Source organism: Triticum urartu, chromosome 3 (genome assembly GCF_003073215.2).
Source record: "Triticum urartu cultivar G1812 chromosome 3, Tu2.1, whole genome shotgun sequence".
Taxonomy (NCBI): Eukaryota; Viridiplantae; Streptophyta; class Magnoliopsida; order Poales; family Poaceae; genus Triticum; species Triticum urartu.
The window spans coordinates 330,624,151-330,642,657 of record NC_053024.1 but is presented as its reverse complement, the minus strand read 5'-3'; positions in this window follow the sequence as shown (position 1 = coordinate 330,642,657).

Genomic DNA, 18,507 nt, shown 5'->3' with positions numbered 1-18,507 from the left:
AAGACGGTGCCGAAGGGTGACACCTCGGCTGCTGAGAACATGGGGAAACCGACCCCCATGGAGACCGGACACAGGGGCCATGTCCAGTTTGGCCCCCATCCCAATGTTGTTCCGGAAACCCATACGGCACCGGAGACATATGAGCAACCCTCCTTGCCAGAAGGGGGCGCGCCTACAAGACCGACGTCCTCTGTCAATGCGGTGGCGTCGGACACTCTGGTGAGAGCGCTTCAGAGCGCCACCACTATGAAGGAACATCGTACCCTTATGGGTATGGTGATTGAAAAGGTTCAGTCCGTGAAAAGCGGACTGAGCAAAGCCTACACTAGCCTTTTAAGAGGCTTTGAGGTATGTGCCTTATAGTGTCTTTTTAGCTATATAAAAGAATGCCTGTGTATAGATAGTAGCCATTGAGACACTCCTCGGTGTTCGAAATGAAAAATCGAACAGAGGATATAATAAATCATGCAGGAGACTAATGCACATATCTGTTTCAACTACCCATGTCGCCGAAGCGTTCCAGCTAAGGCGGAAGTTAGAAGAAAAGCACGGTATGTGATACCAGAGCACATCTGAAATGATGTCAGCTATGATGTGGTATCTCAATGTGTTTCATAATTATGTTTGCAGCTGACACGTCTGAGGTCAAGGCCCTCAAGAGTGCACTGGCCGAGGCCAATAAGGAGGCGGAGGAGGAACGAGCCTCCCGCCTTAAACATGAATCGCGGGTGGAGGAAGTCCAGCAAGAGCTCAAGGATGCCATAGGCAAATGCAAGTCCTTAGAGCGCAAGAGTTCGGAGCAAAACTCCGAACTTGCTAAGGCACTCCAAAGTGCACAGGAAGCCCGAGCCGAAGCCCAAAGCGCTGTCCGGGAAGTCCAAGAGGCAAAGCAAATTGTGGCGGGTAAGGCCTTTAACATGCAGAGAAAATTATGAGGAAAAGGTATATGTTGCTAACCCGGATTTGGAGTTCTCCGGGAGTGTTTGCGGACCTGCCCCAGAGTGTTGCTGATGCCGCGGAGTTCTTTCGGGCGGAAAAGGGGATCTGAACAGAGAAGCTATTCTGGCTGCAGTACCTTGCGCTAGAGCATCCCATGCCCCTCAGCAATTAGCTGAAGCAGTGGACCGAACTACATAGGGTAGCCGAATTGGCCATGAGGGATTTGATAATCCGTCTCTAGCCCGCCGAACCCATGCCCAGTAGCTACTTCGGTCTCGTGAAGCAGCTGGTTAGTGCCTACCCTCGGCTTCATGTCGTGAAGCGGTCGGCGTGCATCGAAGGTGCGTGGATGGCCTTCGCCCGTGTCAAGGTGCAGTGGGCGAAGATGGACGCCGTCAATCTAACACCCCGGATGTAACTTTCCATCTTTGTAACTCCAATGCTTGCCATTTTCGGCTATGTGATATGATATTCCCTTTGTGGTTGGGTTTTTTTCTTCATTTTGCATTTTGTTCATGTCATGCATTTCATATCATGTCATCATGTGCATCGCATTTGCATTCGTGTTCGTCTCATGCATCCGAGCATTTTCCCCGTTGTCCATTTCACAATCTGACGCTCTCTCGTGTCCCGTTGCACCACTCTAACCTCGTTTCGTGAGCGGGAGAAAAACGTTCTCAGAATGGACCGAGATTTTTCAAGTGGCCTTGGTACATCACCTGTAGACCTCCTATCAAATTTTGTTCCATTTGGAGGTCATTTGATGCCCCAACAGTTAACCGGGTAACCGCAAAAGCCTCTTTGAAGTTGCAGCCCAACACCCCTTCAAACAGCCCAATAACCCATCTAAACCTCCTCCATGCTCTCTGACGTTGGATCACGATCGTGTGGGAGAAAACCTCACCTCATTTGGACTCTCCTAGCTCCCTCTACCTATTTAAACACCTCCCCCCTCTGAAATTCACAGTCAAAACCCTAGCAGTCTTCCTCCTCGCACCGCCGGACACATCCGTCCGCGCCGGACATGTCCACCGGCCATGTCCCTTTGACAAATCGGGATCCGGCGCATCATCACCGCTGCCTTGCCTAATTGCAGCACGCCACCTGTCCCCATCGGCTCCTCTCCACCGCACGGGCCCGCCGGAGCCCATTCGCAGCCCGCTACGGGCCGAACCAGGCCGAGCCGCTCCCCGCAAGCCTCGCGCACCCTACTGCCCAGGATCTCCTTCGCTGTTGTCCGCTGGAGCCCCTACTCCTCCCACCTCCTCGCACCGGCCAGCGACCCAGCGCCGCCGCCGGCGACCGCGTCCGGCCAAGCGAGGCCCGCACCTCTCCCCTTCTTCCTCCTGCTTCTTCCATCTCTCTCTCTCACCGGATCTCTCTCTCTCTTCCTAGGGAGCCGCCGGAGCACCCACCATGGCGCCGCCGCCCTCGTGCTCGTCGCCGGAGGACCAGACACCGTCGAATCTGGTGCCCCCTTTGTCGGATCCGTCTCGTCCCCGACCTTGCTCGCCGGAGCGCTTCGAACCGCGGTGCGCCACCGCCGCCATGCCTCGCTCCGGATCCGATCGGGAGGAGGATGCCGTCCCCGTCAGCCCGACCTTGTGGGCCCGTGTGGGCCACCACATCCCTTCCGGCCTGTCTGCCCCGGCCCGCCTACCTCACCCAACTTCTTGGGCCGAGCCCACGAGGTGAGCGCTCGCTGTTCCCCGCCCGAGCACCGCTTAGTTATGTTACACTCGCGGTGCTTGTTTTTATGCCTCCTTTATCATGTCCTAAAACCTGATGATTTGTATGCCTCCTTTACCATGTCACATATCCATGACCATGGCACTGATTCATGCATATGATATGTCGAAATGTTCATCTCATTAAGATCTTCATGTTAGTGCCAGTTGCATGCATGTTACTGTCCATATTAATGTCATTTTCCTCATTGCAAGAGTGCTATAAAATGTTAACTAGTGGTTCTTAACAGAACTTGATGATTTGTCATTTTTGTTGCATTTTGTGTGTGCATCTTATGAGCATCATGTCTACATGTGTTTTGAGCTACATTATGCCATATTTGCAGAGGTGCAAGTCTTGTATTTTTTATCTATGTGGTGATGTAGCGATCCAACCTCAGACGGTCGAATCTCTGTGCATAAGTGTCATCCCTGGATCGGTAATGCTGACAAACACAGTACTTCGAAGGATTTATAACAGAGTAGCAATCACACACTTATTACATTGATAGTCTCAAAAGAGAACTCATTACAATAAATATGGCCTAAGGACATCTAAATAAGATAACAAAGGAAGGCTTGGAAGATAAAGTAGGTCCATCAACTCCAACGGCATAGCTTAGTGCACGACAACAACCTAGCGCACCTTACTCTTAGTCTGAAAAGTCTGCAACATGATATGTTGCAGCCCGAAACGGGTCAGCACATGGAATATGCTGGCAAGATAACACAGTAGAGCAATGAACAAGTAAAGGCTAACACTACATGCATATGAGGCTGGTGGAGGCTTGATACGTCTCCAACGTATCTATAATTTTTGATTGCTCCATGCTATATTATCTACTGTTTCGGACTATATTGGGCTTTATTTTCCAATTTTATATTATTTTTGGGACTAACCTAATAACCGGAGGCCCAGCCCAGAATTGTTGTTTTTTTTGCCTATTTCAGTGTTTCAAAGAAACAGAATATCAAATGGAGTCCAAATGGAATGAAACCTTCGGGAACGTGATTTTCTCACCGAACGTGATCCAGGAGACTTGGACCCTACGCCAAGGCATCAGAGAGGCGGTCATGAGGGTGCCCCCCCTTAGGGCGCACCCCCTGCCTTGTGGTCCCCTCGGAGCTCCATCGACGTACTTCTTCCTCCTATATATACCTACGTACCCCCAAACGAACAGAGACGGAGCCAAAAACCTAATTCCACCGCCGCAACTTTCTGTATCCACGAGATCCCATCTTGGGGCCTGTTCCGGAGCTCCGTCGGAGAGGGCCGTCATCACGGAGGGCTTCTACATCATCATAGCCCCTCCGATGAAGTGTGAGTAGTTTACCTCAGACCTTCGGGTCCATAGTTAGTAGCTAGATGGCTTCTTCTCTCCTTTTGGATCTCAATACAAAGTTCTCCCCTTCTCTCGTGGAGATCTATTCGAAGTAATCTTCTTTTTGCAGTGTGTTTGTTGAGATCGGTGAATTGTGGGTTTATGATCAAGTCTATCTATGAACAATATTTGAATCTTCTCTGAATTCTTTTATGTATGATTGGTTATCTTTGCAAGTCTCTTCGAATTATCAGTTTGGTTTGGCCTACTAGATTGGGTTTTCTTGCCATGGGAGAAGTGCTTAGCTTTGGGTTCGATCTTGCGGTGTCCTTTCCCAGTGACAGAAGGGGCAGCAAGGCACGTATTGCATCATTGCCATCGAGGATAACAAGATGGGGTTTATTTCATATTGCATGAATTTATCTCTCTACATCATGTCATCTTGCTTAACGCGTAACTCTGTTTTTAACTTAATACTCTAGATGCATGCTGGATAGCGGTCGATGAGGGAGTAATAGTAGTAGATGCAGAATCGTTTCGGTCTACTTGTCACGGACGTGATGCCTATATACATGATCATGGCTAGATATTCTCATAACTATGCTCAACTCTGTCAATTGCTCAACAATAATTTGTTCACCCACCGTAGAATACTTATGCTCTTGAGAAAAGCCACTAGTGAAACCTATGGCCCCCGGGTCTATTCTCATCATATCAATCTCCGTCACTTTAATCTTGCTTTGCTTTTTTACTTTGCCTTTTACTTTGCATCTCTATACCAAAAATACCAAAAAAAATATATCTATCAGATCTCACTCTCGTAAGTGACCGTGAAGGGATTGACAACCCCTAATCGCATTGGTTGCGAGTAGCTATCGTTTTGTGCAGGTATGAGGGACTTGAGCGTGGCATCCTACTGGATTGATACCTTGGTTCTAAAAAACTGAGGGAAATACTTACGCTACTCTGCTGCATCATCCTCTCCTCTTCGGGGAAATCCAACGCAAGCTCAAGAGGTAGGAAGGCTCTACGATTATAATGTTTTGCCAAAAGCCAATTTTTCCCTACAACAAAGGAATATATTTTATTTAACTATCATGGTAGTTGTTAAACATTGAGAAGGTTCCTCCAACTCAATCCCAATTAAACATTATTAATAACCCAACCAAATTAAGTTAATAGAGTGATGAGATCAACATGATAATTCAAGATCCAAATACTCAAAATGTCCATAACCGAGGACACGGCTAACCATGATTAGTTTGTACACTCTACATAGGTTTGCGCACTTTTCCCCACAAGACTCGATCTCCTCCCTTGGATTTCTTGCACTACATGGTGTTTGAGAAATGGATGACCAAGACATAGTCTTTCAGAAGCATTAACTCTAACCCCGGGTAGACCATACCAACCTACATCCCTACATCTACTAGCCTACCACTGGAAGAGGTCATGCAACTTACTCAACTATGCTAGAGCCCATAATAGCTCGTGGCTGCACACGGAAGTATCTAGCATGAATAATCTTATGATCCCTTTGAGCCTGGGTGGCAAACCATAGGATGATCACATGGGTACTCCAGGATATCCTAGGACAACACTGGATTCTCTAGGTGCCCGCAACCAATCCACCCAGATGTATATTTAAGTAGCCACCTTAAGTTAACCATTAATTGACAATCTCACATCTGTCATGGATACACTCAAACCCAATCCACGCCTACGAGCATAGCATGGCAGTATAAGCATAACATAGAAGTAACTCCCAGGGTTTGATAATAAAAGGGCAATAGGTTCTACCTCATCATCTACTTCCCAAAACCCACATCTTAAAAGATCCTACTCATGCAATGTTTGAGGGTTCTAACTAATGCATAAAAACTGGGTAAGAAAATAGTATGATCAAAGTGTTACTTGCCTTGCTGATGATCTACAAAACCTAGTGACTCGTAGTAGCACGCTGTGCACTCCGGGAATTCGAAAATAAAACCGATGAGAACCGGTGAAAACCAGCGGGCGGCGAACTCCGCGGGCATCGGCGACGGCAGGCGGCGGCGGCGGGGCTAGGGTTTCGGGGGCGCGGGGCGGGCTAGCGACTTGGGCTGGGGGCAGCCTCGGGCGGCTTATAAGGCCTGGGTGCGGACAGAGTTCGGCTCGGGCACGGCCCAAAAGGTCAGTTCGGAACATTTTTTTAAAAGTTCTGCCGAAATAAAAATCCTAAATAAAAAAAATCTAAAAATTCCAAAAATAATTTTCGCTGTCTTAAAAAATATTTAGAACTTAGTGAACATTTTCTTGGCCTAAAATGCAATTTTGTAAAATGCACATTTTTCTAATTCAAATAAAATAGCAATAAAATCCAAATAAAATAATTTATTTGATTTTAACATTTTTCCTCCAATATTTCATTTATTTTGGAGAAGTCATATTATCTCCTCTCATATATATTTAATATTGGAAATATTATTTGTTGAGAAAAATAATTAAAACCAAAGTGATCCACTTTTCTATATTTGAGAAAATTCAAATATGAAAATAATAAAATCCCCAACTCTCTCTGTGGGTCCTTGAGTTGCTTAGGATTTTAGGATCACAAAACCAAAAATGCAAATAAAATATGATATGCATATGACGACCTATGTATAACATTCCAAATTCAAAATTTGGGATGTTACAAACCTAAACACCTTAAGGCGAATCTCGCCCTCGAGATTCTGGTTGGCTAGAAAATAGGTGTGTGTGGTCCTTCCGTAGATCATCCTATCATTCCCAGGTGGCTTCATACTCGGTATGGTGGCTCCACTGAACTTTGCAAAACTTGATAACCTTGCTGCGGGTAGCTCGGCTGGCAAACTCGATAATCTTGACTGGTTTCTCCTCATAGGTCAAATCACTATCCAACTGAATTGCTTCCAGGAGCACTGTATCTCTCAGAGGAATATCGACCATCTCAGCATGGCACTTCTTCAACTGGGAAATGTGAAGCACATCATGAACTCCTGTCAGTCCTTCAGGTAACTCCAACTTGTAGGCCACCTCTCTCATACGTTCCAAAACTCGGTATGGTCCTACAAATCTCGGGGCTAACTTTACCTTGAATCCAAAGCGTTTAACTCCTCGCAGAGGTGACACTCGAAGATATGCCATGTCTCCGATTTCATAAACTACCTCCTTGCGTTTTGAGTCTGCATAACTCTTCTATCTGGACTGAGCTACCTTCAGTCTATCTCGAATCAACTTAACCTTCTCTTCTGACTCTTTGATCAAATCTGGTCCAAACAACTGACAGTCTCCAACTTCATCCCACATCAACGGTGTCCTGCACCTTCTTCCATACAATGCTTCGAAGGGTGCCATCTTCAAACTGGCCTGATAACTATTGTTGTAAGAGAACTCTGCGTAAGGAAAATTATCATCCCAACTAGATCCATAATCTAGCGCACAAGCTCTCAACGTGTCCTCCAGAATCTGATTGACTCTCTCGATCTGTCCATCTGTCTGCGGATGAAAAGCTGTACTGAACTCTAGTCTGGTACCCAATGTCTGGTGCAGCTGGTGCCAAAACTTTGAAGTAAACTGTGTTCCTCTGTCTGATATGATAGTCCTCAGAACTCCATGTAGACATACAATCCTGGTCACATATATCTGGGCCAACTTCGCACTCGTATAGGTGGTTTTCACTGGGATAAAGTGGGCTACTTTGGTCAGACGATCCACTACTACCCAAATTGAATCATATCCCGATCGGGTCCTGGGTAATCTGGTGATAAAATCCATGCCAAGCTTGTCCCACTTCCATTCGGGTATCCACATAGGCTGCAGTAATCCTGCTGGCTTCTGATGTTCTGCCTTCTCTCTCTGACATACATCACATACTGCTACATACTCGGCAATATCCTTCTTCATACCAGTCCACCAGAAATGCTCCTTCAAATCCAAATACATATTGGTCTTTCCAGGGTGTATCAAATATGGCGAGTCATGAGCTTCCTGAAGTATCAACTTCCCAATCTGCGCATTATTGGGCACAAAAACACGGTCTTCAAACCACAATGTGTCATGCTCATCTTCACGAAAACCTTTGGCTTTTCCTTTGCTCATCTTCTCCATTATCTCAACAATTTCCTCATCATCCTTCTGAGCTTCTCGAATCTTTCCCAATAATGTCGACTGAATTTCTAATGCTGCAACAAAACCTTTAGGGACTATCTCCAAACATAGCTCCCTGAGATCTTCGGCTAACTCTGTTGGTAATCCTCCGCTTACGAGTGTATTGGCGTAACTCTTCCGGCTCAAAGCGTCTGCTATGACATTGGCCTTGCCTGGATGATAGTGCAACTTCATATCATAATCCTTTATAAGCTTCAACCATCTCCTTTGCCTGAGATTCAACTCCTTCTATGTGAAATTGTACTTCAAACTCTTATGATCCGTGTACACATCACAATGATTTCCAATAAGAAAATGTCTCCAGGTCTCGAGCGAATGCACTACAGCTGCTAACTCCAAATCATGTGAGGCATAATTCAACTCATGCGGTCGAAGCTGATGTGAGGCATATGAAACAACTCTTCCGTCTTGCATAAGTACGCCTCTAAGTCCTAAGAAAGATGCGTCGCAATACACATGGAAGTCCTTGCGTATATCCGGCAGAATCAGCACTGCGGCTATAACCAAACGTTTCTTCAACTCCTGGAAACTTGCCTCACATTCATCTGTCCATTTGAACATGGTGTCCTTTTTCAACAACTCCATCATAGGCTTCACAATCTTAGAGAAATTCTCGATGAATCTCCGGTAATATCCTGCGAGTCCCAGAAAACTGCGGATCTCTCCAACTGAGGTGGGTGCCAACCACTCCGTGACAAACTGAACCTTGGTAGGGTCCACCGCTATACCTTCTCCTGATATAACATGTCCAAGAAATCCAACTTCCTTCAACCAAAACTCACATTTGCTGAACTTGGTGTATAACTGATGTTCCCGGAGCTTCTCAAGAACTAAACGCAAAAGCTCCTTTTGTTCCTCTTCATTCTTCGAGTATACCAAAATGTCACCAATTAAAACCACGAAAAATTTATCCAAGAACTCCATGAACACCTTATTCATCATACTCATGTAATAGGCCGGGGCATTAGTCAATCCAAATGACATAATCGTGTACTCATATAGCCCGTACCTTGTGGTGAAGGTTGTCTTAGGTATATCCTGTTCTCGGATCTTCAGCTGGTGGTATCCTGATCTAATATCGATCTTGGAAAATACCATAGCTCCTTGCAACTGGTCAAACAAATCATTGATCATCGGTAGTGGGTACTTGTTCTTGATCGTCACTTCATTCAATGCACGATAATCAACTACCATTCTCAAAGACTTATCTTTCTTCTCAACCAAGAGCACTAGGGATCCCCATGGTGACGAACTTTGGCTAATGTAACCTTTCTCCAATAACTCCTTAATCTGTTTCTTAATCTCCTCCATATCATTTGCGGGCATCCGGTATGGTCTCTTCGATATTGGTTCGGTGCCTGGCAATAGCTCTATCAAAAACTCAATGTCTCGATCCGGTGGCATGCCGGGTAACTCCTCTAGAAATACATCCGGATAATCCCTCACTACAGGCACTTCCTCCTGAACAACTCTCGTGAGGGAATTTACGTGAGTCCTCTTTGGTGTATGCCTAGATGCATACTTAATCCTTTTTCCCTCCGGGGTGGTGAGCAGAATTGACCTACTAGCACAATCAATGTTTCCTCCATACTTAGATAGCCAATCCATACCTAGTATCACGTCCAATCCTTTTGACTCCAGAATTATTAGGTCTGAGGGGAAAACATGGCTACCAATGGTTAAGGGTAACCGTTCGCACCATCAGTTAGCCATATACTCTGCACCTGGTGAGCTCACTAGCAAGGGTGTCCTAAGGGTTAAGGTGGGTAGCTTAAATTTGTCCACAAATCCCCTTGAAATGTATGAATGCGATGCACCAGTATCAAAAAGAACAAGAGCAGTAAATGAATTAAACAAAAACTTACCGATAACTGCATCTGGCTGCTCTTCAACCTCCTCTACGTTCACATGGTTCACTTGTCCCTTGTTGAAAGGGTTGGGATTCTTCCCAGAGCTTCCATTGCCATTTCCATTCCCTGCTTCAGGACATTCGGTGGCGTAATGTCCAGTTTTCCCGCACTTGAAACAAGTAACGTGACTTAGATTCCTCTTGGCGGGTGTGGGTGGGTTAGAGCGGTTCTGATTACTGCCTGCTCCATTCCCGTTTCCATTCTTGGGGCCATTGTGGTTATGCGAATTTCCTCCATTGTGGGTATGTCATCCATGGTTATGGGTATATCCTCCCAAGTTCGGGGTAAAACGAGGTTTCTGATGAGCTCCTGAATTGTACTTCCCTTGTCCATTCTTCCTTTTGTGGCTCTCAATCTACTGTTGCTTCCCATCAATCATAAGAGCCTTATCTACCAACTCTTGGTAGTTGTTAAATGTTGCCACCATTAACTGCATACTCATCTCATCATTCAGCCCTTCCATAAACTTCTCCTGTTTCGCGGCATCTGTGGCCACATCATCTGGGGCATAACGAGCTAACTTGCTAAACTCATCCACATACTTCCCCACAGTATGGTTTCCTTGGCACAAGTTGTGAAACTCATGCTTCTTCATGCTCATAGCTCCAGTTGAGACATGAGCAGTGCGGAACGCTTGCTGAAACTGCTCCCAAGTAACATTGGCTATAGGGAAAGTGGTTGTGTAATTTTCCCACCATGAGGCTGCAGGTCCATCCAATTGGTGTGCGGCAAAATGCATCTTCTCAGCATCTGTGCAACCTGCGGTGGTCAACTCCCTTCCAATCCTGCGTAGCCAGTCATTAGCAACTATGGGCTCGGTTCTACTGGAAAACATCGGCGGTTGTAACATCAGAAAACGGGCTAAGTTGTCAACTTGAGGTGCTGGCGGTGGGTTGTTGTTATTGTTGTTGTTGTTGCCTTGATTCTGAACTAGCAACTGCATCAGTGTATTCTGTTGTTGGATCAACTGAGTGAGCTCCGGTGGGAAGACAAATCTGGGGTCACGTCTTGGATGCATCTGATGGGTTTAGAGGGGAGAGAATTAGAATAGAATGAGGTCTAGTGAGAAAGCACTACCCATATGCACATGAGACAAACACAATCATATCACACCAAAAAAATTTCAAGCAAGGGCATACAATCGATCTAACTATCGTTACAGTGCTCGGACTACTAGTATATACATGGGGGAAATACTACTAATAATATGGTGGTCTACTAGAAATTTTGATCGGTAGAAGACTCCATGATATCTGCTCCAGCTTCGTCTTCATAATCATCGTCACTACTGTCGGGGTCGGAGTCGGTGTCGTCGATGATGATGTAGTCCTTGGGATGGTCGTCGTCTTCTCATGGCATAGGGTCTCCAATGAATACTCCTAGCTTCCTTGTCAGGTCATCATTCATCTCCACTAGTATGTGATTTCCTCCTCGTATCCTTCGCGTGTAGACTTGAGTTCCACTTCAAGCTCCATGTTCCTAGTTATCAACTTCTTGAGATCCATCATGCTTGCACACATCTGGTTCTCCTGCCGACAAATGTGCTGGTTTAACTCTTGGATAAAAGCTGCAATGTACTTGTCCTTCCTGGTGCTGATCATCTCCCATTTCTCATCTCGGTTCCCACATATCTGATAGATAGTGTCCTTAAGATCCTTGTGATAAACTTCTCCGATGCATCCTATGGCGATGTGGGCTGCCATGCTCTTCCCTAGACTCCAGGTTAGTGCATCAAAGGAAACTCTATGGGCTCAGTAACTGGCGTGAATGTCCTTCCTGGAACTTGAACTCGAATCATCCAACGTTCCTCTTTTGGTAAAGTGGCGGTGTAGGTCCCGGTGAAGCTTGGTATTCCAATGTTCAGGTACCTACTGACTTCCATCAAGGGCGTCCAAAAGGGGTGTCTTCATTCGGTTGTGCAAACTTATTCCTTGTGTCCGCCATCCTATAGAGTAGAAGATGGAGAGAAGTCAGAAATGAGTAGAGAAGAGTGACCTATGGCTCATCTTAGTGGTCGTGTCCTACATTCAGCGTGTGCTCTGATACCATCTTGTAGCGATCCAACCTCAGACGGTCGAATCTCTGTGCATAAGTGTCATCCCTGGATCGGTAACGTTGACACACACAGTACTTCAAAGGATTTATAACAGAGTAGCAATCACACACTTATTACATTGATAGTCTTAAAAGAGAACTCATTAAAATAAATATGGTTTAAGGCCATCTAAATAAGATAACATCAGAAGCCTTGGAAGATAATGTGAGTCCATCAACTCCAACGGCATAGCTAAGTGCACGACAACGACCTAGCGCACCTTACTCTTCGTCTAAAAAGTCTGCAACATGATATGTTGCAGCCCGAAATGGGTCAGCACATGGAATATGCTGGAAAGATAACACAGTAGAGCAATGAAAAAGTAAAGGCTAACACTACATGCATATGAGGCTGGGGGAGGCTCTAAGGTTATAATGTTTTGTGAAAAGCCAATTTTTCCCTACAACAAAGGAATATATTTTATTTAACTATCATGGTAGTTGTTAAACATTGAGAAGGTTCCTCCAACTCAATCCCAAGTAAACATTATTAATAACCCAACCAAATTAAATTAATAGAGTGATGAGATCAACATGATAATCCATGATCCACATACTCGAAATGTCCATAACCGGGGACACGGCTAACCATGACTAGTTTGTACACTGTAGAGGTTTGCGCACTTTCCCCCACAAGACACGATCTCCTCCGTTGGATTTCTCGCACTACATGGTGTTTGAGAAACGGATGACTGAGACACAGTCTTTCAGAAGCATTAACTCTAACCCCGGGTAGACCGTACCAACCTACATCCCCTACATCTTCTAGCCTACCACTGGAAGAGGTCATGCAACTTACTCAACTATGCTATAGCCCATAATAGCTTGTGTTTGCACATGGAAGGTTCTAGCATGAATAATCTTATGATCCCTTTGATCTTGGGTGGCAAACCATAGGATGATCACACGGGTACTCCGGGATATCCTAGTACAACACTGGATTCTCCGGGTGCCCGCAACCAATCCACCCAGATGTGTATTTAAGTAGCCACCTTAAGTTAACCATTAATTAAAAATCTCACATCTGTCATGGATACACTCAAACCCAATCCACGTCTACGAGCATAACATGGCAGTATAAGCATAATGTAGAAGTAACTCCCAGGGTTTGATGATAAAAGGACAATATGTTCTACCTCATCATCTACTTCCCAAAACCCACATGTTAAGAGATCCTACTCATGAAATGTTTAAGGGTTGTAACTAATGCATAAAAATTGGGTAAGAAAAGAGTATGATCAAACTGTTACTTGCCTTGCTGATGATCTGCAAAACCCGGTGACTCATAGTAGCATGGTGCGCACTCCAGGAATTCGAAAATAAAACCAACGAGAATCGGCGAAAATCGGCAACTCCGGCGGGCAGCACGGCGGCAGGCGGCGGTCGGCGGCGGCGGCGGTCGGCGAGCGGGGCTAGAGTTTCGGGTGCACGGGGCAGGCTGGCGACTTGGGCTGGGGGCGGCCTCGGGCAGCTTATAAGGCTTGGGCGCGGACAGAGTCCGGCTCGGGCACGCCCCAAAAGGTCGGTTCGAAACATTTAAAAAAGAATGTCCGCCGAAAGAAAAATCCCAAATAAATAAATAGAAATCTGAAAATGCCAAAAGTAATTTTTGCCATCTAAATAAAACATTTAGAACTTAGTGAACATTTTCTTGGCCTAAATTGCAATTTTGTAAAATGCACAATTTTCTAATTCAAATAAAATAGCAACAAAATCCAAATAAAATAATTTATTCGATTTTAACATTTTTCCACCAATATTTCATTTATTTTGTAGAAGTCATATTATCTTCTCTCATATATTTCTAATGTTGGAAATATTATTTGGAGAGAAAAATAATTAAAACCAAAATGATCCACTTTTCAATATTTGAGAAAATTCAAATATGAAAGTAATAAAATCCCCAACTCTCTCCGTGGGTCCATGAGTTGCTTAGGATTTTAGGATGACAAAACCAAAAATGCAAATAAAATATGATATGCATATGATGACCTATGTATAACATTCCAAATTGAAAATTTGGGATGTTACAAGTGACTAGCACAAGCATGCAAAGTAGGCTCCGTAATGTGGCTGATTTCAGACAGTGATTTTGCTAAGTCTTTTCCTATTATATTTTTAATGCCATCTAAGCTTGTTGCTAACATGAGATCCATGCTCATTTTGAGATAGTTTAGTAAGCATATTTTGAAGATATGGTTATTCTCTATCCATCCATGCCGCTGGTGGAAATTATGGAGTAGTGTATCATGTCATTACCATGTTGTACGTTTGCTAAATAATGTTCCTAGCAGATTGTTAACATGATAATCAATATTGCCATGTGTTTTTCTAGTGATACATGCATCCTATGAACTTTCTCTTGCCAGGTTTAGCTTCATGAACATTTCTTCTTACTGTCGGTATGCTTGTTTTGTCATGTAATGCTTTGTGGTGAGTGGCATGAGCTTGCAAAGTTGCTATCGTGAATCTATTTCTGTCATGTTCTGAAATTCCCGCAAGTCTGGATCTGTTTATAAAACTTGCTATGTTTGCATGGGTGCCATCATATCTTCTGTGGCTTTTTTGCTCAAGTTCAGTAAGGGAGTTTTGTTCTATGCATCTAGTAGAAGCATGCCATACCTATGTTTGCCATGACATGTTCTGTAGCATGTTGTTTGCTTGCTCTAAACATTGCTTCCTGATGTTGTTTATGCCATGTTAGTAATTTCTGAGTCTGTGAAGCTGATATCTTTTGCACTTTTGACATGCTTGTTTGAACCTGTTCTAGTGTGATTTAGCCGTAGCTCAATGTTCATGTTTTGTCAAGCATCTCTTGTATATCACTTCCACATGCTTTTTTCTATGTTGGAGTGCAGTAGCTTAGTTTCTTGTTGCATTCTAAGTGCTATCTTGCTGTTAATCCCAGATTTGCATCATCCTTGTTTTGCTTGTCATTTGCAAACCGTGCACCCGTTTCCGGTGATCCTTATATCGATTTCGACCGAAATCACCTGATCTTTCCAGCGGCATACTTGGTTTGCCAAGTTGATGCATTGATCATTCATTCCCTTCCGGAGCACGCATATGCATTGCATATCATATCTTGCATATCATGCCATGTATTGCATCATGTTGCTTGTGCATTGCACCGTGATTGATTGTTGTTCCATTGCTTGTGTTCTTGCTTTGGGTAGATCCAGGAGTCGAGTACGTGTACGATGAACCTGTTGAGTACGTTAACGAGGATCATGCTTTCGACAATTCCGAGAACATTGCAGGCAAGATGACCATACCCTCGATATCACTTCTATCTTTGCTTGCTAGTTGTTCGTTCTATCGCTATGCCGCACTACCTACCACTTGTTTATCATGCCTCCCATATTTACATGTCAAGCCTCTAACCCACCTTCCCAGCAAACCATTGTTTGGCTATGTTACCGCTTTTGCTCAGCCTCTCTGATAGCGTTGCTAGTTGCAGGTGAAGTTGAAGGTTGTTCCAAGTTGGAACATGGATATGTTGGGATATCACATTATTTCTTATTTAATTAATGCATCTATATACTTGGTAAAGGGTGGAAGGCTTGGCCTTTTGCCTGGTGTTTTGTTCCACTCTTGCCACCCTAGTTTCCGTCATACCGGTGTTATGTTCCTTGATTTTGTGTTCCTTATGCAGTTGGGGTTATGGGACCCCCTTGACAGTTCGCTTTGAAGAAAACTCCTCCAGCAAGGCCCAACCTTGGTTTTAACATTTGCCTACCTAAGGCTTTTCCCTTTGGTTCTGCAGACTCAAGGGTCATCTTTATTTTAAACCCCCGGGCCAGTGCTCCTCTGAGTGTTAGTCCAACCTGGGCGATGTCCGACGCCCCCTGGGCAACGAGGGTCTATGCCAACCCGACGTCTAGCCCATCCGGTGTGCCCTGAGAACGAGATATGTGTGACTCCTATCGGGATTTGTCAGCAAACATCAGGCGGCTTTGTTGGTCTTTTTTTACCATTGTGGAAATGTCTTGTAACCGGGATTTCGAGGCTGATCGGGTCTCTCCGGGAGAAGGAATATCCTTCGTTGTCTATGAGAGCTTGTGATGGGCTAAGTTGGGACACCCCTACAGGGTATAAACTTTCGAGAGCCATGCCCGTGGTTATGTGGCAGATGGGAATTTGTTAATATCCGGTTGTAGAGAACTTGACAGTTGACTTAATTAAAATGAATCAACTGTGTGTAGCTGTGATGGTCTCTTTTCGGCAGAGTCCGGGAACTGAACACGGTCTTGTGTTATGCTTGAACGTAAGTAGTTTCAGGATCACTTCTTGATAAGTTGTAGCTTCATGATCGTTGCATAGCTTCTCATCTTAATCTTATTTGTGTATGTTGGCCACCATATTGGATTAGCGCTTGCTGCAGCTCCACTGCATTACCTTATCCTACCCATAAGCTTAAATAGTCTTGATCTCGCGGGTGTGAGATTGCTGAGTCCTCGTGACTCACGGATACTTCCAAACAGTTGCAGGTGCCGATGATACCAGTGCAGGTGATGCGACCGAACTCAAGCGGGAGTTTGAGGAGGACCTTGGTCGTTACTATGTTTCATTTCCTGATGATCAGTAGTGGAGCCCAGTTGGGACGATCGGGGATCTAGCATTTGGGTTGTCTTCTTTTATTTTGGGTTCCGTAGTAGGACCTTGATTGTACTCTGGATGATGTACGTTTAACTTGTTATTTATGTGAAATGGCGATTGTAAGCCAGCTCCTTATCCCTTTCTTACTCAGTACATGGGATTGTGTGAAGATTACCCCTCTTGCGACAAAACTACCATGTGGTTATGCCTCTAAGTCATGCCTTGACACATGGGAGATATAGTTGCATCGTGGGCGTTACAGTCAATCTTGCAACTGAAGGACCACCCGCAGGCAAAGAGCACCATACGCCGGAGCGGTACTTCGATGATGTCCTGAAAGGATCCCACATTGTAGAGGGCCAATGTTCAAAGGACATTATTTTTGAATGAATGTAGCTATGTTGTCCAATCCTGTATCATGAAACCAGGCTTATATATATGATATGTTGCTTATTTTACTCTGAAATATCTCCTCCTGTGCGGCTCTTTATGACATCTGAGAGTTGGCCAGTCGTCGACTTCAGCCCCCACGTAGGTAGTACGGGGGTGTTCAGGATAACACTTAAACAAACTTGATCCAACGTACTGGTCCGTGAAGGAGGTGTTAGTGCGGCGAACCAGGCAATCGGACTATGCGGCTTTATCGCCCTTACTTAGCCATAGGAGTTTTATAATGGGAGTGCGGGCGTAGCCCCTAGTATTGTTCGATTATCAGAACTTGGGTGCTGTGAATGCCCGGCCGGGTGGAGGCCAGCCTATCGCATAATGCAGAAAAGATCGCAAGAGGTTTATACTTAGTCACCAAATAGCTAATCAGCTCTCTCCGCATCATGACAGTCAATTTTCGGCTTTCTCTACTGAGGTGTTTATCCGGGTGAACTAGAAACACAATCACAGTAGTTCTCCCTTTACTACCCTAGCCGATCAGGCGGAATGTAAGGTAGCAAGCGCAGGAGCCGGGCAACCCAACTATTGACCAAAGACATGATTCAGAGCCAATGCATATAATACTATATTCGGGACACCGAATTGCACTGTGAAAGTGTTTGGACTTTGTTTTAGCATTTAAAAGATGTACGCGGCTTAATAGAGCCCCTGGCTATTTAGAGTCATATCAAGGTGTACATGACAATCGGACAAAAATAGGGAAACATATATTAAGAGATAAGCCAACGCCACGTAGGTTTGGGCTAAAAACTGTTTCCATTGTAGTCTGATTGATAGGTCGAAACACATTGATACGAATAGTGCAATAGGCAACAAGGCTATTTTACATGCTGAACACAAGGGGAAGCTATGCATGCATCTTGAAAGCGGACGAGGTGATCTTTAAGGATCCTTTAGGTGCTCTAGCATGCATCTATGCTACTTTTCTCCTTGGTATATTGTCCTTCAAGAGGATCATCAACCGGTGTTTTCATAATAGGCCACGGAAAGAGGCCTTGGTACCATCGGAAGGGTGGTGTGGGTTGTAAGGAGCCTGGAAAAAAAGAAAAGAAAAAAGTAAATGTGAGTGTCCTGATAGGGTCTAGCCATATTGTAGACATTGTCCTTATTATGGCTCCATCTTTTCCCATGGTATTTTTAGTGCGTAATTATGTACGCGTGGTACGTATGCCACAATTTGGTAGGGGATGAGATGGAGGCCGAATTGCGAATCGAGCTCCCGACGAGCTGGACTGTCGTACAGTGGGGTAGTCTAGACTCGTTTGACAGTGTCCGAGGACTTGACCGCCGACATAATAG